A 27430-nucleotide genomic window follows, 5' to 3' on the forward strand; every position below is an offset into this window, starting at 1 on the left:
TGCCAAGTGTGGAGAGGGGTTGGGGAGGGATGGAGTGGGAGTTTGGGATTAGCAGATGCAAACTATTATATAGAGAGTGGATAAACAACAAGGTCCTACTGCATAGTACAGGAAACTAGTAACCTGTGATAAACCATAATGGAAAAGAATATGAAAAAGAATATATATGTATAAGAGAGTCACTTTGTTATACAGCAGAAATTAACATAACATTGTACATCAACTTATACTTCAATAAAATTTTTTTAAAAAGTAGTAAGTGAACAAACAAAACAAAGACTAACACATAGCTACAGAGAACAGGTTGCTGGTTACCAGAGGGGAAAGGGGGTGGGGGGAAGGGCAAAATGGGTAAATGGAGTCAACTCTATGGTGACAGATGGAAGCTCTACTTTTGGTGGTGAGCACACTGTAGTGTATACAGAAGTCAAATTAGAATGCTGTACACATGAAACTTGTATAATGTTATAAACCAATGTTACCTCAATTAAAAAAAATAAAAATAAAATTCTCTTCCTGACAAGCTTTTATCAATAGATCTCTCTAGTCTTGCATTTCTGTGGAACAACATGTAACGCTAAGAATTAACTCCAAAGGCTTTGAAAAATTTTTTGGATTCCTCCTACCACAAGAAGATTAGGCTCAACTAGGCACAGGTTAAGATTCTATTGAATCATTTGTCTTTTCCAATCCCAGTTCATGGCCCAGTTAGAACTGCTATTTACACAGTTACGTGATAATGTGGATTCAAAGGGAACAAAACACATATATATTGTTATTTCTCTGTATTAAATGTATAGTGTGTATAAAATCATTAAAATTATATAACCATCAGAAATAATAAAATATTTTCAAAACTCTCAAAAAATCATGTACACTTTAAATATATATAGTTTTATCTATCTATCTATTTATTTATTTATTTTTGCTTACGTTGGGTCTTCACTGCTGTGCCTGGGCTTTCTCTAGTTGTCGCGAGTGGGGGCTACTCTTCGTTGCGGTGTGTGGGTTCCAGGCACGTGGGCTCAGTAGTTGTGACTCGTGGGCTCTAGAGCGCAGGCTCAGTAGTTGTGGCGCACGGGCTTAGTTGCTCCGCGGCATGTGGGATCTTCCAGGACCAGGGCTCGAGCCTGCTTTCCCTGCATTGGCAGGCGGATTCTTAACCACTGTGCCACCAGGGAAGTGCCAAATATATATAGTTTTTATTTGTCAATCAAACCTCATTAAAGCTGGGGAAAAATGGAAAAGATAATTAAAATAATTTTTAAGTTAAAAATTAAAAATCCTGGAAACAACCATTCAATCACTGGGGGCTGGTTGATAAATGATGGTATTTAATACATTGAAAATCCATGCACCCGTTAAAAAGGGGAGGGGTAGATCTGTACACGGAGATATGGAAACAGCCACAAGACATATTTAATAAACAAAGCAAAGTACCGAGCAGTGTGTCCGAATGGTCTCACTTGTGTACATTTTTGGACAGATTTTATATATGTAAGTATGTTACAATATTTGGGGCTGCAAAATAACAGAAAACTAAGACTCGAAATGGCTTAAACAATAAAATTTTCTTATATCTCATAATTAATAAAACCAAAAGTGGAGTGGGTTTCAAGGTGTAATTATTCCAGGTGTAACCAACTCTCTCCTCCCCAGGGGAGTTATGCCAATTTTTCTCCCCATCCCCTGACAACATCTGGCTCCCTGAATAAACTGCTTATTCCTCAAATGAACCCAGAGGTAGAGGGGAGAGCATTCCCATAACTTCTCTTCTCAGCCCGTACGACGTAGCCCTTTGGGAAAGGGAGATGGGCCATGAAACACAAAGGCTGTAGCCCTTTGGGAAAGGGAGATGGGCCATGAAACACAAAGGCTTCTTGGAACAAAAGAGAGAAAATACCTTGCTTGTTTGTTGTTGAGTCTTCCATGGCAGTGGGAACACAGCAGAAAAGTCTCAATAAATTATCTCCACATCAGTAACTGGCAGTGAGACTCCCAGAGTACTGGCTGTCTGTACAGGTCCTCTCCTGGATAGATCTATGCACAATCACCCCCTCTCGTTTCACTTAGCCTGTGTAGGACACCGATAGTTTTCTTGCCCAAAGTGATGGGAAATACTATAGGACATAAACTTTGAAAACAACTTTGTGACTCAGTGCTTCCAGGTGCATCTGGAAGAAGGAAATGGAAACAGCTCTCAGCAATTGTCCTAGTTTAATTCACTTTGAGTAGCAAAACTGGATGATTTTGATCCAAACCCCGGGATTCCAAGGAAACTGTTTTGACAGTCAGTTTACCATATATCGGAGAAGCAGGTAGTTCATAAACATACATGTCATGAGGATACCATCTCAAAAGAAGTAGCATCTAATGCAACTCTACCAAGCTGTAGTGTAACTACTATAACCAGTAAAGAGCTTGAAAACGCTTTTGACAGAAAGAGCACTTGAATGTAATATCGGCCAACGTTCTCCCCAACATAAAACCCTGCCGTAAACGTTCACAAAGAGAATGGGAATTGAAAAACCAGGAAGGAAATGAGTGATAGTTATCTCATGGGAAGGAACAGAACTTCCTTACAAAGGCACGTGTTCTATAGGCGCTTGTATCCCATCCAACTTTTACCTCACAATTGAGTGTACTTCGAATGACTTCAAGTAGTGAGTAATTTGCCTGAATATCTCAGCAAACATTCCACAGTAAATGGAGTTTAGTAAACTTATTTCAAGAGTATGGTATATCCCAAAAGTCAGAGAAATAGATAAATGGTTAAACATTTGATCTCAAGATCTGAAAAAAAAAATGCTTCAGGGCCAACATGAAGTTGTTAAAGTTCAAAATAAGAAAAGGACTCCTTCTCTCTTTGACCAGGGAGAGTACAAAGAGCTGTCTATCGAGAAAGACTTCACCAGTTCACATTTGTTGCCTTGGTGAATTTTCTACCAAGTTTGACCTCTGGCCTTGCAGGCACAGAAACCCAGTGCTTCCAGCTCAAAGAGGAGATCCATCTTTCAGGGATGAATATACACTATCTATCCACTGCAGTACTGGTGTATAACACCAGAATCACCATTTGTTCATCACTAATGAGAATTTAACTGTCATCCACATGAGTAACCCTTCGTCCCCTGGGAGGCAGACATATACAATATCAGAAAAAACATGTATGTATGTATGTATGTATGTATGTATATTTCTCATTTGATTTCTTATTATAGTAAAATGTAATAACATAAAATGTACCATTTAAACCACTTTTAAAAATTTTTGTTTTATTTATTTTTTTATACAGCAGGTCCTTATTAGTCATCCATTTTACACACATCAGTGTATACATGTCAATCCCAACCACCCAATTCATCACACCACCACCACCTCCAGCCGCTTTTCCCCCTTGGTGTCCCTACATTTGTTCTCTACGTCTGTGTCTCAATTTCTGCCCTGCAAACCGGTTCATCTGTACCATTTTTCTAGGTTCCACATATATGCATTAGTATACAATATTTGTTTTTCTCTTTCTGATTTACTTCACTCTGTATGACAGTCTCTAAACCACTTTTAAGTATAGAAAAAGTATTTAAAACTTGGAAATAGGTAAAAGAGATTGCTGGGTTTTCTTTCAGTGCAGTGCTGATCTTGACACTTTCTGGGCTATTTTAAAATTCTGGGGCTTCCCTGGTGACACAGTGGTTAAGAATCTGCCTGCCAATGCAGGGGACACGGGTTCGAGCCCTGGTCTGGGAAGATCCCACATGCCATGGAGCAACTAAGCCCGTGTTCTGCAACTACTGAGCCTGTGCTCTAGAGCCCACGAGCCACAACTACTGAGCCCACGTGCCACAACTACTGAAGCCCAGGCGCCTGGAGCCCATGCTCCGCAACAAGAGAAGCCACTGCAATGAGAAGCCCGTGCACCGCAATGAAGAGCAGCCCCTGCTCACCGCAACCAGAGAAAAGCCCGCGCACAGCAATGAAGACCCAACGCAGCCAAAAATAACATTGATAAAATAAATAAAATTTATAAAAAATAAATAAATAAAATTCTGTAGGAGCAGAGATGAATACAGATTTCTGTCCACTAGTGATTCAAATAACTCCTGTCTGGCAAAATAGATAACCTCAGGACGTTACAATGCATGGCCTTGTTGGACATTAACCAATTTTGTATCTGACTAGCAGTTTTATTCTTATATAAAGATCCCTTGGAACATCTTTTAACATCTTACTGGTTCCCTTATTAATTGTAAGTTGAATAAAATCCTTGATATGTGTATTTTATATTTACATGAGTTGTGATCTTATCTTAAAAAAAACCTAAGGTGAAACTTCCATAACATAAAATTAAGCAAACTAGTTACAGATGTTGAGAATTTAGCATTGGTGGTATAGTGGTGAGCATAGCTGCCTTCCAGATGTTGAGAATTTAGTTGTCAACTAGTTGTGAAAAGTGGGCTTCTAGAAGCTTAACTTCTTCTTTTTTTTTTTTGTGCTGTGCGTGGGCCTCTCACTGCTGTGGCCTCTCCTGTTGCGGAGCACAGGCTCCAGACCTGCAGGCTCCGCGGCCATGGTTCACGGGCCCAGCCGCTCCGTGGCATGTGGGATTGTCCCGGACCAGGGCACGAACCCAGGTTCCCTGCATCAGCAGGCAGACTCTCAACCACTGCGCCACCAGGGAAGCCCCGAAGCTTACCTTCTTATAGTCAGATTTTTGTCAGCCAGGGAGGCATTATGCATCTGCCTATCTGCTTTGGCCCAGAATATATTGCTACTTGAATCTAAATCTTGGAGGAAGAATTTATTTCCAAACTCTTACCATAATCCCTAAGTACTGACAGCAGAAGAAAATTACATTAGCCTTCTCTTTCAAGATTTGCATTCAAAAAGCGAAGGGGATGTGGTCTTATATAGCGTTTTCATTAAGTGGGAACACTTCGAATAAAATACCTGCCCTGCATTCTACACACAATGGAAATCAATGTGGACACACCAGGAAACCAGCTGTTTAGTATTCTGTAGTGAGGCATTACACTGTGCATTCAGCAGTGGCAGACATGATATGCATTTTAAGAAACGTCTATTATTTCCCAGCATTATCTTAGCTCTTTCTTGAAGATTAGTTAGTTCTTTTAAACTTATCTAATCCTTCAAATCCGCAAAAATTTTAAATGAATACAATACTAAAGTCTTGATCAAGTAAAATTAGTTTACATCATATTGCTTTAACCTTTTAACTTTCTGTACTTTCAAGTGACATTTAAGCACTTTTTAAAAAGGCATTATGAAACCAGAAAGTTTTCTTTCACAGTTCAAGGAAAATGTCCAAAGTTCAAATTAAGATGCGAAATTAATCAGGGCACTAAATTCAGAAATATTAGTCTTAAAGACAAAGAGGACTTTTACTACAGGGTTGGTACTCATCATGTATTAAATAACAAGGCTGTATGTATGGCAATACAGAAAAATTAAGATGTCTCTGTGACACCTACTTTCTTCCTTGTAGATAAAGCTTCTCATGTTGAGAACGTTATTTCTACATCCTAAAGTTTCTGAAAAGGTGGCCCAGGTTATTTTGTGTGTGTGATGTATAAATAATGTTTATTTAGCAACTTTTATTATTAGTACAAAATAAAGCTTTTTAATTTTTTATTTATTTTTAATATTTATTTATTTATTTTTAATGCTCCTTTTAAAATTGAAGTATAGTTAATTTACAATGTGTTAGTTTCAAGTGTACAGCAAAGTCATTCATATATATATGTATATGTATATCTATATCTATATATATACATATGCGCTGTTTTTCAGATTCTTTTCCAATATAGGTTGTTACAAGATACTGAGTATAGCTCCCTGTATTGGCTTATAATTTTTAAATGTTAGACATATGGTCTATGGGTGTCCATCTGCACTCTTGCCCTGGGCCTGACTATGTCAGGGAGAAGCCTGGCTGAATGAACAGACAGCGACTTCCTGCGGCTGAGCTCTCTTTGCCACGGATAGGAAATGAAAAATTGTCATTTCAAAGCTGACGTTAATCCATTTTCATTCTAGGGAAGCCCCTTAAGGGGACTTTTAGTTATGCAAATGCAGAGAAGAGCTACTCTTCTGAAATGGAGATGCCCGTGGCCCCGTGGTCCAGGAGCACCACTTTTGGCCAAACAATGGCAGTAGCTTTTTTATTTTTATTTTTTTTACAACTTTATTGGAGTATAATTGCTTCACAATGGTGTGTTAGTTTCTGCTTTATAACAAAGTGAACCAGTTATACTATACATCTGTTCCCATATCCCTTTCCTCTTGTGTCTCCCTCCCACCCACCCTCCCTATCCCACCCCTCCAGGCGGTCACAAAGCACCATTCTGATCTCCCTGTGCTATGCGGCTGCTTCCCACTAGCTATCTATTTTACGTTTGGTAGTGTATATATGTCCATGCCCCTCTTTTGCTTTGTCACAGCTTACCCTTCCCCCTCCCCATATCCTCAAGGCAGTAGCTTTTGTTGTAGGCAGAAAGGCATCTCTTCAGATTCTCCTGGTATGCATGGCCTTGAGTAGTCTCCACCCACATTCAGTAGAGCTGACCAAGATTTTTTTTTTGTCCAAGATTCACCTTACATGTAGCCTAACTTCCGTGCTTTCACTGTGCATTAAGATTCTCCCTCCACAGCCATTCCTGAGGGTCAACACTCAATCTTGAAAAAATACTTGTGAGAAAGGAGATAAGGAGGCACAGCACAACCTTTAAAAAATGACATAGCCGGGCTTCCCTGTTGGCGCAGTGGTTGGGAGTCTGCCTGCCGATGCAGGGGACGCGGGTTCGTGCCCTGGTCCGGGGAAGATCCCACGTGCTGCAGAGCGGCTGGGCCCGTGAGCCATGGCCATTGAGCCTGCGCGTCCGGAGCTTGTGCTCCGCAACCCAAGAGGCCACAACAGTGAAAGGCCCGTGTACCACAAAATAATAATAATAATAATAATGACATAGCCATTGAGGATATGACATAAACTGGTTAGAACCAACTGGGCCCAAGATCTAAATAATACTCTTTTTATTTGTCCCACTGATGACAAATGTGCTTTAGATCTTTTAGGGTTCTAAAACCCTAAAACATCCTTAGTGGGTTTCAGATATAAGACCACCTATTCTGAAGACAGGAGTGCTTTACTTAATGCTGATTGCACTACTGGGACTTATGCACTTGATACACATTGAACATGGTTGACATTTGGTCTTATCACTCTGATCACAAGTGGTTCCTATTCCATTGACTCTGGACCCCCCTGACAGTAGGTCCAAGAGAACAGGAGTTCTTTTGGAATTTGTCTTTAGGGTTAGTGAGATAAGATTTAAATAGTAACAGCTTTATCAGGAATTGATCTCTCTCTGGTCTACCACATTATTCCTTTGTGCCTAAACTTCCTTTTGGTTTTAAAAGCCAGTGTGCAAATTGAGTGAAGGGTACAAAGGACCTTTCTGCACAATCTTTTTTTTTTAACATCTTTATTGCAGTATAATTGCTTTACAATGGTGTGTTAGTTTCTGCTTTATAACAAAATGAATCAGTTATGCATATACATATGTTCCCATATCTCTTCCCTCTTGCATCTCCCTCCCTCCCACCCTCCCTATCCCGCCCCTCTAGGTGGTCACAAAGGACCGAGCTGATCTCCCTGTCTGCACAGTCTTTACAACTTCCTCTGAATCTTTTTGTTGTTGCTGTTTTTAAGCCAATATACCTAAAAGAACTGAAAACAGGGCTTCAAACAAACAGTTGTACACCCGTGTTCACAGCAGCACTAATCACAATAGTCAAAAGGTAAGAAAAATTCAAGTGACTATCAACAGATGAATGAAGACAAAAAATGTGGTATATCCATACAATGAAATGCTATTCAGCCATAAAAGGAATGAAGTTCTGATGCATGCTACAACATGGATGAACCTTGAAAACATGCTAAGTGAAATAACCCAGCCACAAAATGGACAAAGATTGTATGACTCCACTTATATGAAATATCTAGAGTAGGCAAATTCACAGAAACAGAAAGGAGATCAGAAGTTACCAGGGGCTGGGGAAGGAGGTGGGTGGGGATCTACTGCTAATGGTTACAGAGCCTCTGTTTGGGATGATGAAGTTTTGGAAATAGTGGTGATGGTTGTACAATACTGTGCATATAACTAATACCACTGAACTGCATGCTTACAGGATAATTAAAAGTTGGAAGTTGAGGATCAAAACAAAATTGCAGGGCTTCCCTGGTGGCGCAGTGGTTAAGAATCCGCCTGCCAATGCAGGGGACACGGGTTCGAGCCGTGGTCTTAGAAGATCCCACATGCCACAGAGCAACTAAGCTCATGCACCACAACTACTGAGCCTGTGCTCTAGAGCCCGCGAGCCACAACTACTGAGCCACAACTTCAGTGCCACAACTACTGAAGCCCACGTGCCTAGAGCCCATGCTCCGCAACAAGAAAAGCCACCACAATGAGAAGCCCGCGCACCGCAACGAAGAGTAGCCCCACTCGCCACAACTAGAGAAATCCTGCGTGCAGCAACAAAGACCCAAAGCAGCCAGTAAATAAATAAACAAACAAATAAATAAATAAATATATTTTAAAAATTGTGGTAAGATATGCTAATGAAGGATGAAAAAGATTAATTGGTTAAAACAATTTAACTCAACAATTATCTAGGTTTCTACTATGTAACAGAATGATGGATACAAAGATAAAAACATCGTTCCTAATCTTATATAGAGGAAATAGCAAGATGATAATAAAGCCTTTGCAGTCTTCAAAGAGATGTCATTCAATTCTTTCAACATAGGAAATACTAAACTCCAAGTTAGGGACATTGTTTTATGTCCACTCAAAAAGTGACATTTCTCTGCGTCTCAGGGGGCAGGATAAAACTAGATTCAAAAACAATTGACACTGGATAAGAATCACCCTGCAGCACAGTCCTAACTTTACTGATGTCCATGTTCACTCAGTATTTTTTTCTCACAAAAATATCTTTAAAAAACTCAACATGGTTCTTTTCTAACATTTACTGCAAGTATCATCAAGGAGTGATTCTCAAAGTGTAGTGCATGGATCAGCAGTATACGCATCACCTGAGAGCTTGTTGGAATTCAAATTCTTGGGCCTCACCTACTGGGTCAGGAACTCTGGGGGTGGGCCTAGAAATCCATGGTGGAACAAGCCCCGCAGGTGATTCCCATGTGTGCTAAGTTAGAAAACCATTGGTCAAACACAACAAGGTACAGCCTTTCACCAACCCCGAATCAGAAAGAATCCAGGGGGAAAAGCCAACCGGTTGCAACGTACAAAATGTTTTCCCACTGCTTAAAAACAGGTTTAGAGAGGTAACATGATTTTGAAAGAAAAATGAAAATTATCTACGGCTTTTTGTTATAAACAATAAAAGAGTTGAAAAGAGACGTGATATTTTAAAGCATGAGTTTATTCTCCAGCTTTTCTTAAATACCCACAAATTAGTACTTTTCTTGCAGTTATATCCAGGAGCGGAAGATAATTTAAAATATGTACTTTTATCATACATTTAACACTTATAAGAGAGAGAATGGAATGATATGAATTATAAAGACGAGTTTTTCAGTGATTCAATAATAAGCATATGGAAATTGAAGATAATTACAGAAATAACAATTGAACTCTAAAAACATAAATTATATAGAAATAAAAGGGAAAAGGTGTTTCGTTAAAAAAGCAAAAACAAAAAACAGTGGCCCATCACCTCTCCTGCTGGTTAGTAACCTAATGAAAACAATAAGTCAAGTACTCTCTTCTCCATATTAAAACAAAGTGGCTCTATCCTTTTCATGCATGCCAGCTTTAGGTCTGAAATGGGAGCCAGGATTTTAGGTTCTGAACATATCATACATTTCACTGCCTTAGGATAATGGAGTCTTCTTTGTAACACTAAGAAATTGGTCTTAAGTTTGCTTGGAGAGAAAAAACAAAAAAAATGGATAAGGAGTTTATTAAGTCAAGTGGGATGTGGCCACTGGGACACAGTTACAAATGGCACCAAATCAGAACACACAAAAAGCTTAGTTTGAGGGTGAGCATGTTAAATAGAAAACAAAAGGAGCATTTTAGATCTTTACAGCAACATATTTGGCCAAATAGTCTAGGTTTGGCGACTACAAGGTGAATGAGTCCCTAGAAAGATGAAGTTAAGGAGAAGCTAGATTCAAATTAATTCCAACTCAGTTTACAAAGTAACAATGCAAAGGATTTTATTTTCTATCCTTTTCATTCAAAAGAAAATTAAAATCATATTCTTACTGCTAGTGTGAACTTCTGATGTTTCTAAACTTGCCATATTTTTGGTTAGTTTTTAACGATAGTGATAGTAGATGTTGTTATTAATGTAACCAAGACATTACATTTCGAAAGAATAAAATTAGATCAGTACGATGTTATTATTCACAATGACTCAGAAAAAAAAAAAATAGAGGTTCCACAATTGTCTCCAGCCCCTGGGATCATGAAATATGACAATTTAGTGACCATTAAATGGAAAATGAATTATGAGAACTGCTGTTTCCAGAATGCCTTCCCCGCCTCTCCTTATTTGTATTTTTTAAAAAGTAGACCTTACACTTTCTTTATTTAAACATATTTAAAATATCCTAACATTGGTTTCTTTTCTATTTTCTTTGAAATCAAAATTTAAAATTTCTAAAATTTGCTCATGGTAAGTGATCTCAGATGTTTCTTTGGACAGTGAAACTACTTTTGTTTAATTCTGTTTGAAAAAAAATGTCAACGCTATACCATTTACCGAGAGGGTGGCCTGAAGTCTCTTTTTTTGGTCATTTTTAATCCATCTTAGGTTGTTATCTAGCATGCATTATAATGGAACTGAAGTTCCTATAGGGAGAAAATGAATTTGGAGCGTTAATGATGTAATTAGACATGGAAGTTAAAGCCACAAAGGAGTCTTATCAAAATGACTTGGTGTATTAAACTGTGTCAACACAATGTCAGTTGATTTAGTTTAACGACTGGTCAAGTCAAGGAAAGGGGGTAAAAATAAGCTACTGTGTTTAAAACTAGTTTGACTCAAAAAAAAGTCTATAGCCTACTTGATAGCTCTGTACACCATCTAGAGACTTTCTGACACGATACTAAAATACAAATTCTTCACAAATCACAACTTTATCCCAAATGTTCTTATAGATTCTATGTTGCTTTTTAAATTCTACTAAATAATCAATAGTTTTACAACAAAACTTATTTACTTAAAAAACACTTAAATCACTATCCCACAAAATGTTTAGAGACACAGGTAACCATAGAAAGTAAACATGCATATACTGTTTTTTTTTTTTCTGTTACGTAATTCAAACTTTAATGCAGAAAAAAATACATTACAGTCAAAATAAACCAATGAAAGTGATACAAATCATCTCACACTCACTGAATAAGTAGACATCAGAAGGACCATGCCCCATAATATATTCCTGGCAAAAACAAGATGACTGCTCTGAAAGGAGAAGTTTGTACAACTCACAACAAATAGAGAACTGCAAGGATGACAATGTGGTGACCCCTTCTCAAGGCACTCATGCTCACATACTGCTTTTTGATTATTATAATTTGGGTTGTTAGCTGCATGAAAACAAATAATAGCTTAAAAAGTTTTCAAATGATAGAAAAACATATTTAGGTAAGTTTTGACAATTTTTTGAGTACTCAGACAATAGAAATATATTATATATTTTTGTACCAACTGCAAATGCAAGGTTAATAATGAAATTGAGGAATAGTAAGATCGAAAGGGGCCTCAAATATATTGACTACCTTTTAAATTTTAGACAAAAGAGCTGAGAATAGAAAAAAAACAACACCAACATATACATCATAAAAGTCTTCTTTAATATATGACTTCTGATTTTAAATCTTTTCGGAAAGCATTAAGGGCATGGAGACCCTTATTGTAGATTATGTATCATCTCCTCTTTGGCAATGAGGTGTGTAGTTTTGTTAACTAGAGACATAAGTGAATTCAGTTTCTGAGACCATTCGTTTGTTTTTATATTTATTTATGTATTTGTTTGATCATTTTATTTTATTTTATTAAACTTTTTATTTTATATTGGAGTATAGCCGATTAACAATGTTGTGATAGTTTCAGGTGCACAGCAAAGCGACTCAGCCATACATATACATGTATCCATTCTCCCCCAGACTCTCCTCCCATCCAGGCTGCCACATGACATTGAGCAGGGTTCCCTGTGCTATACAGTAGCTCCTTGTTGGTTATCCGTTTTGAATATAGCAGTGTGTACATGTCAATCCCAAACTCCCTAGCTATCCCTTCCCTCCTCACTTCCGCCCTGGTAGCCATAAGTTTGTTGAGAGCAGTCATTTAAAAAATTATTTAAATCCTTGGGTCTCTAGAAATTGATGATTTCTGCTAACCTGTCTACTTTAGCAAAGATGGTCTTGCTAACTACTAGATTTGAGAGAAAAGCCTCTGAATCCTGCAAGAAAGACAAATTAAGACAAGATAATTTTAGACAATAAAATTTTAGAAAAGCATTTTCTTAACTGTTTATTCAAGAATATGCAAGGCTAAAATTCATTATTAATAGTTAGAAAGGGCTGATTTCCTGCATTAATGTACTTATTTTTATTGTGAATCTAGGGAATGATTAAAATGAGTACACTCAGAGTCAAGGATCAGTTTGAATCTCCCCAGAAACTTAATACTGCGGGTAAAGGACAAGAACTTGTTGCTAACAGCAACTTGGTCTGCCTTCTACAATGTTTCCCCCTAAAAGGAAGAATTATACAGGTTAGGGTTAGGGTTAGGGCTAGGGGTTTTTTGGGAAGTTGAGTTATGTGAGTTCTTGGTCTGTTTTTGATATGAACCCCTTATCAGATACACTATTTGCAAATATTTTTTCACGTTCAGTATGCTTTCTTTTGGTTTTGTGCATGGCTGGCTTTGCTGTTGAAAACACTTTCGGTTGGATAGAGTCCTTTTGGTTTAGTTTGCTTTTGTTTCCCTTGCTTGAGGAGACCAATCCAAAAAAATATTGCTAAGATTGATGTCAAAGAGTGTACTTCCTATGTTTTCTAATAGGAGTTTTATGGCTTCAGGATTGAAGTATTTGCAGTGCTGGATTTATTTTGAGGTTGTTTTTGTAGATGGTATGAGAAAGGAATCCAATGGTGATTTTTGTGCATGTAGCTGCACACTTTTCCCAACACCATTTATTGAAGAGGCTGTCCTTTCCCCATTGTATATTCTCACCTCTTTTGCCATAGATGAATTGATCATATAAGCGTGGGTTTATTTCTGTGTTTTCAGTTATGTTCCTTGTATCTATGTTTATTTTGTTTGTGCCAATGCCATGCTGTCTTGATGATTCTAGGTTTGCAGTATAGTTTGAAATCAGACAGTATGATATGTCCAAATTTGTGCTTCTTCTTAAGATTTTATTGACTCTTTAGGTTCTTTTGTGTTTCCGTACACATTTTAGAATTTTTTGTTGTAGTGTTCTGAGAAAATCCACTGATATTTTGAGAGGAATGGCATCATATCTCTCAATTGCCTTGGTGGTGTGGAAGCATTTTAACAATACGAATTCTTTCATTCCATGAGCACAGCATATCATTCCATTTGTTTGTGTCATCTTCATTTTCTTTCATCAATGTCTTCCAGTTTTCTGAGTACAGGTCTTTTACTTCCTGGCTTAGATGTACTTCTAGGTATTTTATTTTTGTTAATGTCATTGTCCATGGGATTGTTTTCTTAATTTCTCATTCTGATAGTTTGTTGTGAGTGTATAGAAATGCAACCAATTTCTGTAGATTAGTTTTGTATCCTGCAACCTCACTGTGTTTTCTGATGAGTTCAATTTGCTTTTGGGTGTTGCCTACGGCATTTTCTACATAGAGTGTCATGTCATCTACAAAGAGTGACAGTTTTACTTTTTCCTCTGCCATCAGATTTCTCTTATTTCTTTTTATTTAATTATGTTGAATGAAAGCGAGGAGTGTGGTCAGGGTTAGAGTTCTGTGTCAGCATATCTGGCCCTCTTCCCCTTCTTCCCTCTCCATCTCTCTGATGCCTCCAGGAAGAACAGGACTAGTCCAGGGTCACACATTATTCAGGGAGTTGAGCTGGACCATTGTTTTTCTGCCCCCTAGTCCTGGGCATAGTTCTGTGTACTGTCTGTGTATCTTCTTTGGCCAGGTGTCCAGTCAGATCTTTCCCTATTTTTCATGGGGTTGTTTGTGTTAGCATTCTTCGTACGTTTTGAGACAAATCCTTCCTCAGATGTGTGTTTGTAAGTATTTTTCTCCCAGTTTGTGACTTGTCTTTTGCTTTTCTGAGTAAGGTCTTTCATGGAGTAGATATCTTTAATTTTATAAAGTCCACAGTATTCCTTGTTTTTCTTTGTAGATTGCCTTTTTGTGTTGTGTGTTAAAACTCCAAAGCTCATGATCTACATGACCAAACTCAAGCTCATTGTCAATTGTCTTCTACTTTTGCTTCCATAATTTTGAATAGTTTTGTATTTACATTTTGTCTGTGAATAACTTTGAGTGAATTTGGTGTAAGTTGTAAAGTTTGCACCTTCGTTCATTGCATTCCAAATGGTTTCCAATTTGTTGGAGTTATGGGGTGTCCAGTTTTCCCAGCACTGTTTACGGGTGGGGACTGTCCTTCCCCTCGGTGTGTCCTTGGCCCCTTTGTCATAAATTAACCAACCCATCCGTGCGTGTTGAATTCTGGGCTCTCTGTCTGGTCCCTCTGGTCCTTGCACCTGTTTGTGTTCCAATTCCACACTGTTTCGGCGACTGTAGCTTTTCAACAGTGTGTGAAGTCCAGTAGGGAGATGCCTCCAGCCTCTTCTCCTTTCTCAGTTAATTGTTCCCTAACTGTTTTCTGAAAACTTTTGGGATATTTGTCTCCATTTCAGTTTGCATTTCCACGGTTCAACAGATTCAGCGGTTCCGCCAGCAGGGGGCGCTGTCTCCAGTAACCGACCACTTCCCGCACCGACTACAGGGTGGCGCTGAGCCCGCCTCTCTGACCCACACAGCGCATGCGCGTTCCCCGTGGACTCGGCTCTGAGCGCAGCTGAGGGGGGTTGTGTCTCCTCGGGCACCGCCGGGGCTGCGGCTGGGACGCTGGGCTCAGCGTCTCTGCTGACAGGAGCTCGGTCTTCTCAGGACTCGCTGGGGTTTCGGCTTCAGGACAAAGTGGGGCTGCGTCTACGCTGACGGGAGCTGGGTTTCCTGAGGACGCCGGCAACGCCGGCGGAAAAGGTGAGGAGACAGTGAGGAAAAGTGGGGAGAAGCTTCCTGGGGGCGACTGACGGCTGAGGGGGCCCGTCTTCGTGCGACCCAGAAGGGCTTGGTGTGCAAAGCTGGGGTTTTGGTCAGGCTGGTGCGCGGTGGAGCCGCGTGGGTTATGGGGTGTGCAGTCTTCCCAGCACCGTTTACCGTGGGGCTGCCCTTCCGCTCGGTGTGTCCTTGGCCCCCTTGTCGTAAATTAACGCCCCCCCTCCCCGTGCGGGGTGGATTCTGGGCTCTCCGTCCCGCCCCTCTGGTCTGTGCGCCTGTTTTGAGCCAGTTCCGCACTGTTTTGGGGACTGTAGCTTCGCCATGTAGTGTGAAGTCAGGGAGGGAGGCGCCTCGGGCCCGTTCTCCTTCCTCAGGGTCGCCTTGGCTCTTCGGGGTCCTTTGTGGCTCCACACGCGTCTTAGGAGCATCTTTCTGATGGTTCATTATTAGTGTTTGGAAATGCAACTGATTTCTGTGTATTGATTTTGCAACTTTACCGAATTCAGTTATTAGTTCTAATAGTTTTTTTGGGGAACGAAGTGGAAAATTGGAATTCCAAAATCCCACCGTTTCTACTGTATCTAGGTCGTCCACAACACGGAGGACAGTGGCTCCTAATATAACCTTCCCACAGTGCCTCTAAATGACGTGTGGACTTTGGGTGAACTGGATCTGGGTAGGGCTTGGCTGCTCTATGGAAGCTTGATGTTTTCTCTGCTTTTCGGACATGCTATTGACATGGTGTTTTGAAAAGTAATTTACTTTCCAGTAATTTCAAACATATAAATTTACACACATAAAACAAGTCTTGTATCTTGACTAAATATATTCCTAAATATTGACGTTGACATTATTTACAGTGAAATTGTTATCATAAATGCTTTTTCTGGTTATTTATTGCTCGTGTATACATGTAAGATAGATTTTTGTGAATTGATATTTTGTTCTATAACTTTACTGCATTAGCTGACTAGCTCAAATAATTTTTTGTTCATTATAGGTAGTTTTATATATAAAATGATGTGATCTGTGTTCTGTGAAGAGACACAGTTTGAATTTTTCCATTCACACATGGATGCCTCTTATTTCTTTCCTCAATACTCTGGGTAGGACTTCCGGCATCCTATTGAGTAACAATGATGAAGACCAGCTTACTGGCCTCATTCCTGATTTCAGGAGTAAATCTTTCCGTCTTTAACATTGAGCATGATGTTTGCTGTGGCTTTTTGTACTACTCCTTTCCATATTGAACAAATTTCCTTTTATTCCTGCTTCCTTGAGTGTTTGTATCATGAAATAACACTGGTTTTTGATTGTAGCTTTTTCTGCATTAAATGATACGATCATGTGTTTTACTTCACACTTTTATTGTGGTTTATTACATTGCTTAATTTTAATATGTTGAACAACCTGAAATTTCTGGTGTAGAGATACTTGGTTATGGCATTATCCATTTAATGTTCTTTTGGTTTCCTGTTGCTATTATTTTGTGATAGATTTTTACATTCATCTTTATAAGGTATGCTGGGGTAGTTTTCTTTTTTATGATGTATTTGTATAATTTGATTAGATTTGGCTTGGTGTAAGTGGTTTGGAGGGTTAGCATTAGGGCTGGGGCTGTGTATGGTTTATGGCTGCTGTTATGGTTTACGTCTTATGGTTACGTTTACAGTTATGACATATTTATGCATATGGTTAATGAATACATTTTATGGTTTATGGTTTTGGTTATGGTTGTGGTTTTGTTTATTGCTTAAGGTTTATGGTTTTGGTCTCAGGGTGTTAGGGTCCTGTGTTGGAGTGGGTGTTAGGACATGGGCTAGAATTAGGGTACAGGTAGGATATAGGTAGAGTATGGGTTACAGTAAGGTACAGGTTTAGGATACGGGTTAGGGCTAAGGTTAGGTCAGGGCTTAGGGTCAGGATCAGAGTCTAGGGTGAGGATCAGTGTCGGGATTAGGGTCAAGGCTGAGCTCGGCCGTTGTTTTCTGCTCCTCCAGCCCTGAGCCCTGATAGAAGATGAGTGAAGTGTCTGCTCTGGTCCCTCACTGTTCCCAATTGAACTCAACCTCAGTCCAGTGTTCTTAGGGCCTCAGAGGTCATGCAGGGTTTCCCTACACCCTCCCTCCTGGGGAGGGTGATGCAGGGCTCACGTGGTCAGGCCCCTCCCAGGGTATGGAGCTCACCTGTGCAGCTACCCAGCAGCCCACGGGGCTCTCGTGTTCAGGCCCCTCCCAGGATACGGAGCTCCCCTGGGCAGGCACCCGGCAGGGCTGGGCACACACCCGGCAGGGCTGGGCACACAGGAACCGTGCACGTAGCCTGCATTGCAGAGCACCCCCAGCCCACCTGTCGGTCAGAGCTGACCCTGAGCACCTCAGAGCAGGACCTGAACTAACACACAGCAGCTCCGACAGGCCTGTGACCCTGGGCGTCACTCTGTGCGGCCTCCTTCCATCGGGTCTTCCAGAGGCTCCCACTGCAGCCGGGGCACCAGGCCTCTGTCTCCACCCACCACCCCTCCTCTCCCTGACTCCTGGATTCCTTTTGTGAGGAGAGGGTCTTTTTGAAATTCTCTCCCACTCATGGGCCAGTTAAAATGATTAGAAAACATGCCAGAGCTGCAGCCCCACGTCTATCCTGACTCTCAGGACGCCACACCTGTTCCTTGGACCTGGCCAGTGCAGCAAGGCCCATTTTCTGCAACTGTGAGCCCCTGAGGGGCGAGGATTGGCTGACCTGGGCAGCCTGACCCTGCCGGCCAGCCCTCCCCAGGTGTGCCTGGGTTGAGGTCAATATAAACACCCCTCCAGGCAGCAAGATTACCTGCAGCTGTGCCTGATGCCATATTCTCTGCCCTGTCAGCAGTCTCGGGGCTGGGCTGGTGGGAGGGAGTAGGGCCCACGGCTCTGTGGGTGGCCCGGTGTGCGTGGGGCTCTGCTGGACTTTCCGCGGGAGTTGCCAGGCTGCCACCTGCTAAGCAAGGGGATGTGTCACCCATACCTGCCGCTGGAATTTCTCCCCGGGCAGAGGTGAGGAAGGAAAAAAGCAGTGGGGGCCGGGACAGGAGGGGTACCTCAGGCAGGGAAGTGGAAAGCTTCCAGAAGAGCGCCCGGGGCCAGGATCATCCTGGCTGGCCTGCAGGCACCAAGTCGGCCTGCGTGCTGTGGCCGGTGTGGCTCCACGGCCCTTCCTCTAGGCTTTCGTCTTTGCACACATTCAGGTGTTTTACCTGGGAAGGGTGGGAACAGTTCAGCAGCAGCTGGCCTGGGGCTCAGCTCACGTTTACTCACAGACGCCTCGGCACAGTCCCTCAGCTTTGCAATGAGGATGCTCCTTGCCGGGGGGCTGCTGGCTGCATGGGAGACGATTCCCCACCTCTGACCAACTTCAGAATTGTTTACCACTGGAGCAAGTGTCCTGATAGGGTTTTCATCTGTGTAACTAGTGGGTTCTTAATTAGCAACGTGAACGGTGACATCAGAAGTCCTGAATCAGAATGAAAATACTTACCCCTAACAGGTACAGGCGAAAAAACCTGGGGAGGCCGTGTGCAGCCGGTACCCTTGGGGATGGGCATCCGAACTGACCCCTCAACATTCTGGTGTCCAGCCACTGCTTTAGGATTTCTGGGGCTCAGTGCTGACTCTAAGGGTTCTGTAATCCAGCCTCTATCTGCCTTTTGTGAGACCCGCACTTCCAGGATCCTACAGAGTAGGGTCTGTGTGACTGTTCTGTGGCTTCTGTAAAAACTGACGAGAAGCTGGGTGGTTTAAAACAACAGGAATTCATCCTCCCCCAGCCCTGGAGACCAGACATCTGAGATCAAGGTGTTGCAGGATGGGAGTCCCTCCAGAGGCTCCAGGATAGGGTTCTTCCTGCCTTTTCCAGCTTCTGGGGGCTCCAGGCGTCCCCAGTGTTGAGGCTGCATCCCTCCCATCTCTGCCTTCGTCATCACATGGCTTCTCCTCTGTGTCTGAGTCTCTCCTGTTTTGTCTCTCATAAGGACTCTCTCAATTGGATTGCGGGCCACCCTAACCCAAGATGACCTCATCTTGAGATCCTTAACTATATATACAAAGACCCTTTTCCCACATATGGTCCTGTTCACGTGTTCTGGGGGGACACATCTTTTGGGGCCAGCATTCAACCCATTATCTGTGTATAAAATAACCCTCATTTTAGGAGATTACCAAGGTCCCGTATAGACTGGCACAGACAGCAGCCGTGTGGGTGAGGGTCTGGGGAGAATGAGGACCCTGGAATCACCTGGAAAGGATCAAGGCCTGGTACCATTAGGTGAGCTCTTCCACCATGGGGCACGTGGAAACAGCCACTCCACTCTGTCCGTGGAAAGGGACCCAGTGCCAAGCCCAGAAGTGGTTATGTTGCAAAGCTGGCTCTTCTGGGATTTCATCATCGATAGCATCATGTAACCAATAACTGTGGGCTTGGAAGAATCGCTCTCTGGCACATGATGACAGCACTGTCACTTTAGGCTCATCAAGCCTAGAGTAGGAATGTTTGAAGGAGAAGAGTTTGGGAGATTGCGAAGCTTGGTTGTTAAGGAAACTGAGCAGGTTTGTCAAGGTTGTCAAGGAAACTTCTCCCTTAAACTGAAGGCAGGGCTGGGAGAGCTGAACTCCAGGGATCTTTTAAAGGGGCTGCTCTGAAGCACCATCACCTGAGAGGTGGTCTCACCTTGAGCTGGGGTTTGCAAAAAGTGTGATGAGATTAAGCCTTTCTGTGACAGCTGGGGAGGTGTTTGTAAAGCACCTTGGCTTTTAAGGCAAATGTTTGTTGCTGGAACAAAGTATCTCCCAAAACTGGGCTGAAGCTCAAGATGTCTCTGTCCCCTTCTTGTGAGAGTCCAGGGCAGGTGGGTGTCGGGGCCCAGGCTCTGTCCCCCTTGTTTCTCCTCCCTGCTTCCAGGTGAGGGCTCCAACCAGCAGGGTGGGGTGACCAGGTGGGCATCATGCCCTCCATCCTAGGATGCAGGCTGGTCAAGGCCCTCACCACCTCCACCCCTTCCCCTTGGTAACACGAGGCACTGCACCCCAGCTGTAAGGGGTGGGAAGGCTGGGAGGTGCAGGGTAGCTGTGAACAGGAAAAAGGGAAATGGTTTCTCACGGGCAGCTGCACGGCTCTCCTGTGAGTGTCGCCTGGACGCTAGTGCACAGACTCTTGGGGCCTGTGAAGCTTCGGTGCTTTGTGGTTCTGGAAATCCTATAGGAGACAGTCCACAGCAGGTGAAGCTAATGCTTTCAGTGGAGGTGGTGAAGCCAAAGATCTTCAGTTCAGACTGAAGGTGCCGATGTACATACAAGACAAAACCATCTCGTGTGAATGGATTTCAGGCACGTTTAACATGAATGCAGTCATGTTAATGCCTAGCATCTTCTATCTTGTGCCTCCCATCAGGGACCCCCTCCTCAGTTCCTGAGGATCCTGTGACTCACATACAGGCGGATGGAGAGTGGGCTCTGTCCAGTCTGAGCCCTGAGTTACTCTGCGTGTGAGTCTGCTCGGGGCTGCCGTATCAAATACCACAGACAGGGCATAACAGACCTATCTCCCAGTCCTGGATGCTGTCAGAGATCAAGGTGTCTGCACGCTGGCTTCTCCTCAGGCCTCTCTCCTTGGTGCTTAGACAGCCATCTTCTCCCCAGGTCCTCACATGGTCTCCCCCTGTGCCTATCTGTGTCCTAGTCTCCTCTTGTATGTAGGACATCAATCCTATTGGATTAGGATCCACCCTAGTGACCTCATTTTTACCTTGATCACCTCTTTAAAAATCCCATCTCCAAATACAGCCACATCCTGGGGTCCTGTGGGTTAGGGATTCAGCCTGTGAATTTGAGGGGACGTGACTGAGCCTATACCATCCTCCTTAGGAACCAAGTGTGCTTCGGTCCTTCCTTCCCTCAAGTCACACGAGGTGATATAATGGCTCAAGGAGAGGCCACTCATGCAGAGTTTGTGTGCCAGCTGGGGAACCCTTCTCTGCTCTCTTTGATCAGGCCGTGGCAGTGCCAGTCCCCTCCTGAGGTGAGCAGTTCTGGGGTTTCCTGCCATGTCACCTGGCCTGCCGAGGTGCTCATTGTCAGGGAACCCAGGAGCCAGCAGCCTAGTGGGGATTCTGGGGACTCGCAAGGCCTTGGCAGATGTCTCTCCCAGCAGATACCCTAACGAAAGTGGGGAAACTTCGGGGGATTACAGGTGGGAGAGAGTCAGTCTCATTTGTGCTTCAGAAAGACCACATTGGGGTGGGATATGAAATGCACCGTGCCGCCAGGGAGCTTTGTCAGGCCTGATGGAGGAACCGGGCACAAGATCGGGCTTGGGCCAGGGCTGTGGGCGTAGAGGTGAATTAGTGTGGGAGCTGGCCACAGACTGTTGTCGAAGTATCGGCTTCCCTGTGCACCGAGGCCAAACAGAAATACGGAGACAGGGATTTTGGAGGAAAAGAGAGATGGCTTTATTTTTCCTGCCAGGCAGCAGGGGAGACACAGCCAGCTAGCGCCTCAAGAACTGGGCACACCTCCTTGAGAATCAGGGAAGATTTTTTTTTTTTTTTTTTTTTTTTTTTTTTTTTGCGATACGCAGGCCTCTCACCGTTGTGGCCTCTCCCGCCGCGGAGCACAGGCTCCGGACGCGCAGGCTCAGCGGCCATGGCTCACGGGCCCAGCCGCTCCGCGGCATGTGGGATCTTCCCGGACCGGGGCACGAACCCGTGTCCCCTGCATCGGCAGGCGGACTCCCAACCACTGTGCCACCAGGGAAGCCCCAGGGAAGATTTTATATGTGGGGCTCTCGAAGTCCGGTGTATAGGATAAGGATCAAAGTAGTGAAGGTCTTGCATTCCTCCTTTCCTTTGCATTATTTCAAAACAGTCATAGTTGGCGTCAGGCTGCCTGGTAATTGGGGTCCAGCAGTCTGGTAATTGCGTATGTTTGTCTCTGGTTTATCGGCCGATGAACTTGTTTCTGAAATGAAAAACTAGGGGGTGATTTGTTATGAGGGGCGTATAGAATGTAAGTGCTGGACATAATAAGGTTAGGGAGTGAGAGGCAGGGGATGTAACTCACACAGAGTCAGGGGTGATGGGTGCCGAATGTAAATTACATAGTGTCAGGGAGTGAGGTTAGCTTTGTAAAGTACCAATCTAGTTACTACAAATTAGTGACAAAGTAAAATAAGAATTGATGAACTCTTTCAGGCCAGGTTATGTTTCTTCTCTAGCCTGTTCACAGTTCCCTTTATTTTCCTTGTTCTCAGGGGAGGGAAAACTTCATTTCTGTTTTTGCTACAAGACTCTGGAGGAGCAGATGACAGTCACTGGGGCACAAGGTGAGTGGGAGCCTTGGAGACCCCAGTGTTACCTAACCAAACTTGGGTCCACTTGCCCGAGTGCAGTAAAGCCAATCTACTGACACCGGCTGTGGTGAAGAAAAGTGCAGCTTTAATTGTAAAAGTGCCAATACAAGGAGGCCAGGTGGCTTGTGCTCTAAAACCCTGAACTCCCTGAGGGATTTCAGCAAGGCCATTTTAAAGGCCAGGTGAAGGAGGGGGGTCGCAGGGTATGTGATCAGCTGGTGCACAACTCTCTGGTTGAAGATGAGGTAACAGGCCGTTAACATTATAAATTCTTAGGCAGCAGAATCTCTGGGGCTACCTGTTCGTGATCATCAAGTAGTTAATTTCTTCCACTTGGTGGTGGTTTTAGCATCTGTAAAACAACCCAGGAAGCGTGCATCAGATACTGTCATCCAGGTACTGCAGAGAGGACCTACAGCAGAGGATGTGGGGGAGGGGTCTGTCCTGGGAAGGCCCCATAGGGTCCTGCTCGGTTACACCCAGTGCCTGGGCTCAGCAACCTGAGAAGGTGGGGCTGCTCCTGGGTGTGGGGAGCTGCGGGATCCCAGTCCTCTGAGGGGGCCTGTTAGTCCCCAAGGGAGATGGGGATGCAGTGGCTGGACAGAGGCTTCTGGCCTGAGAGAGGGGTCTGGGCTAGAAATGTCACTAGAATCATCACAGGGAGGGAGAGGAAAGGCCAATGGGGGCAGTTAGGTCACAGCAGACTACGTGCAGGTGACTGCGGTCCTGGTGGAAGCAACTCAGAGGCAGAAACGAGTGGCCGTCAGGGGCTGAGCTTCATTCTCTTGTTCCATTGTAAAACCGTTGTGTCAGAGTTTGAGACACCGCCAGGAGACGTCTGGGCCCAGTGCTGCCATGGCTTCATCAAAGGGGCCCAGGGCGAACACAGAACCACTGCAGGCCCCGCCCATGTCCGCACTGGGAATGAATCCCATCGGGGCACCGGGGCTCACAGACTTCAGGGAACCTCTGTCCTCAGGTCTGGTCCTCCTCCTTCCTCTCACCTGCTGGTCAGAGGCCCAGGAGCCCCCAACCTGGCTCCACCCCCAGGGCCTGGATTCTGGGACAGCTTAGGGGTAAGCAAGACCCTTATGCTCCTTTATCTGCTTAGGGATGAGAATGTCTTAAAAGCTGCAAGTGACTGATTACAAAGGACTGGGTGTTTCCAGTAGATATGGGTGGAAAGATGGGGCGTGAAGTTCCTGTGTCTGCAGGGTCTTCCCAGTGTGAAGATCTGTGTGTTTCCCCCAGCCAGTCAGCATCCTTCCAGGAAGCCCAGATCCAGGATTACGAGGGCAGAGGCTCTCCCCTTGCTTATCTGTAACTTCCCACCCCCACAGCAAGGAGCCTGGCTCCCACCATCTGCCATTTATCTGTGCATTGCTCCTTTCCAGGTTACATGTGCAGAGGTTTCAGAATTGTTAGCTACTACACCCTGGAAAGAGCTTCATAAAATAAAGCCCACTGTTTATATATGGTCCATTTTGCCTTTAGTCTACAGATTCCATTCACTTCCAAAGGTAACTTAGGTCAGCACCTTTTACCCCATCCCCTACAGTGAGTTATTTCCATATATTTCTAATACATTTAGACTCTTGTCACATTATGTATTCCATCCTGCAACACGCCTACATCCTAAATAACTAAATTTGAATAGATTATGATTGGCCCCTTGGGCTCTGCACATCTGTGGGCTTAGACAAATGCATAGTGACAGGTATCCACCCTAGAGTATCACGTGGAACACTTCAAACCCCCCACCCCATGATCTGCTTATCATCTATGTAGCTTTGCCTTTCCCGGAATGTCATCAATGGGGTCATACTGTGTGCAGCCTCCTCAGACTGGATTCTTTTACTTAGCAATATATACTGAGGATATAGCCATGTCTTTCCATAGGTTGATGGTGCATTCCTTTCTGCTGAGTAGTATTCCAGTGCACGTGTACGGGAGGAAAAACAATTTCCCCTCTATTTTTCTAGGTTCTTGGTTGAGGGCCCCCTGCCCCTGTAATAAAAGACAAGATTACCAGGAGAAAAACAGAAATTTAATAACATGTATACCTTCTGAATACAGGGGTGATAGCAAGGAAAACTGAGTCACTCCCTGAAATGATCCCCTGAAATACTGTCTTCAGCTAAAAACAGAAGAAAGATGTTGGGGAAGGGGGGAAGGCCAGTTATGTCAGGTTATTGTGCAAGGCACAGTAAGCAAGGGTATGATTGTTTGCACATTTAAGTCCGGACATCTCCATTGATAAGTGTTACTTGAGATTTCATTATCCTTCTATTTCTGGTGCAAAGTGGGACATACCCTTATAAATGGAGATTTCTCTATTGTAAATGTCCTTCACAAAAGGGCAGTCTCTACTCAGTTTTCTGAGATTCCCTTTTCTTAAAAAATCAGACTGAAATAATCCTCATGCCAGAGAGAGATATTTTGGGATGGCATATGCTACTTGCCTTGACATGGATGCTTATGCATTCATCTCTTGAAGGATATCCCGATTTCTTCAAGTTTTTAGCCATTATGAATAGTGCTCCTGTGCATAATTGCATCCTTGTTTGCATTTGGACATAGATTTTCAAAGCAGTTGCCCAAATACTGGAAGCACAATTGTTGGATCCCAAGGTGAGACTTGTTTAGCTTTGGAAAAAACTGCCAAATTGTCTTACAAAGTGGCTGTACATGCATCCCACTGGCAATGAGGGAGAGTTCCTGTTGTTCCTCACCCTCTAGCAATTGGTATTGTCATATTTTTGGAGTTTAGCAGTGCTAATAGGTGTGCTGTGATATCTCATGATTTTAATTTGTAATTCCCTAATGGTATATGATGTTGAGCTTGTTTTTGTATGATTTTTACTATCTGTATATCTTTTTTGTCTGGGTGTCTGTTCAGATCAGATCCTCACCCATTTTTTTTTATGGGGTTGTTTTAGAGGTCTTTGTCTATTCTGAGTCCAGATCCTTTATCAGATACAAGTTTTGCAAATATTTTTCTCCCAGTTTGTGTCTTGTCTGTTGATTTTCTGAATAATGTCTTTGAGAGTAGAAATCTTTAATTTGATAAAGTCCATAATATTACTTTTTTCTTTTGTGGATTGGCTTTTTGTGTTATGTGTTAAAACTCAAAGCTCGTGATCGAGAGACTAAACCCAAGGTCATGTATTTCTGTGTTTATCTCTGTAATTTTGATAGTTTCACATTTTCAGTGTCTGTTAATAAATTTGAGTGAGTTTGGTGTAAGTTTTAAAGTTTGTGTCTAGTCATTTCATTTCATACAGTTTGCAGTTAATTGTTTCTTAACTATTTTGGAGAAGTCATAGGATACTTGACTGTATTTCAGTTTGCATTTCCACAGTTTAGTGGATGCAGCGGGAAGTGCCTTCAGGGGGCGGGGCCTCCACTGAACTGGGAGGTGGCTTGGTCTGCACGTTCCCATTGGCTGGCAGGGAACGCGAGCCCGCCTCCCTGAGCCTCCGTGGGAAGGCGCATTCTGCCTGCAGACTTGGCGCGGCGCGCAGCTGACGGGAGCCCTACCTCCTCAGGACCCGCTGGGGCTTTGGCTTCTGCGACACGTGGGGCCGAGTCCATGCTGACAGCCGGGCTTCGGGACAACCCGGGGTCGAGTCCACACTAACGGAAGCCGGGTCTCCTCAGGACCTGCTGGGGCTTCAGCTTTGGGACACTGGGGGGTCCAGTTCATGCTGACAGGAGCCTGGTCTCCTCAGGACCTGCCGGGAGGTGATGCTGCTGAGGGAGAAGGTGAGGAAAAGTGGGGAGAAGGTTCCTGTGCGTGGCTGACCGCTGAGGGTGTCTGTCTTCAGAGGACCCAGGAGAGGAAGGGCTTGATGTGGAAAACTGGGATTTTGGCCCCTTTTGTGTGTGGTTTAGACAGAGTGCAGCGTTGTTCTTTGGCCTGTGGCCTCTGGTTTTCCCAGCACCGTTCACTGAGGGGACTGTCCTTTCCCTGGTGTATGTTCTTGGCTCCTTTCTTGTGAATCAACTGATCACATACCTGTAGGTTGATTCCTGGGCTCTCTGCTCTGTTCCTCTGGTCCGTGTGCCTGTTTTTGTGCCAATTCCACACTTTTTTGGGACTGCAGCTTCGTAATGAAGTGTGAAGTCAGGGAGCGAGATGCCTCCGCCCGTTCTCCTTCCTCAGGGTCGCTTTGGCTCTTCTGTGTCCATTGTGGTTCCACACACGTCTTAAGATTGTTTGTTCTGTTTTTATGGAAAATGTCATGGGACTTTTGGTAGGGATTGCATTGAATGTGCACATTAATTTGGCTAGAATGCATTTTTTTTACATCTTTATTGGAGTATAATTGCTTAACAATGGTGTGTTAGTTTCTGCTTTATAACAAAATGAATCAATTATACATATACATATGTTCCCATATCCCCTCCCTCTTGTGTCTCCCTCCCACCCTCCCTATCCCACCCCTCCAGGCGGTCACAGAGCACCGAGCTGATCTCCCTGTGCTCTGCGGCTGCTTCCCACTAGCTATGTACCTTACGTTTGGTAGTGTATATATGTCCATGCCTCTCTTTCGCTTTGTCACAGCTTACCCTTCCCCCTCCCCATATCCTCAAGTCCATTCTCTAGTAGGTCTGTGTCTTTATTCCTGTCTTACCCCTAGGTTCTTCATGACATTTTTTTTTCTTTAAATTCCATATATATGTGTTAGCATATGGTATTTGTCTTTCTCTTTCTG

General features: G+C 43.5%; 1 protein-coding gene and 1 long non-coding RNA gene across 3 annotated transcripts in view; one reads left to right on the top strand and one right to left on the bottom strand.

Annotated features, from left to right (window-relative positions):
- Positions 1 to 27430, bottom strand: part of LOC307067913 (RAD52 motif-containing protein 1-like) — a gene marked incomplete at both ends in the record, with an annotated part of 278899 nt that overhangs the window by 87968 nt on the left and 163501 nt on the right. The gene's annotated exons all lie outside the window — the stretch shown is intronic.
- LOC307068481 overlaps positions 15236 to 27430 on the top strand; it is a 33741-nt gene continuing 21546 nt past the window's right edge. The window contains exon 1 of one of the 2 annotated variants that reach the window (XR_013811447.1): positions 15236 to 15317. This is a non-coding gene — a long non-coding RNA (uncharacterized lncRNA). The remainder of the gene's footprint in view (positions 15318 to 27430) is intronic. The other variant, XR_013811448.1, reaches the window with a different exon arrangement.

Source organism: Hyperoodon ampullatus, assembly GCF_949752795.1.
Source record: "Hyperoodon ampullatus genome assembly, chromosome: 19".
Lineage (NCBI taxonomy): Eukaryota > Metazoa > Chordata > Mammalia > Artiodactyla > Ziphiidae > Hyperoodon > Hyperoodon ampullatus.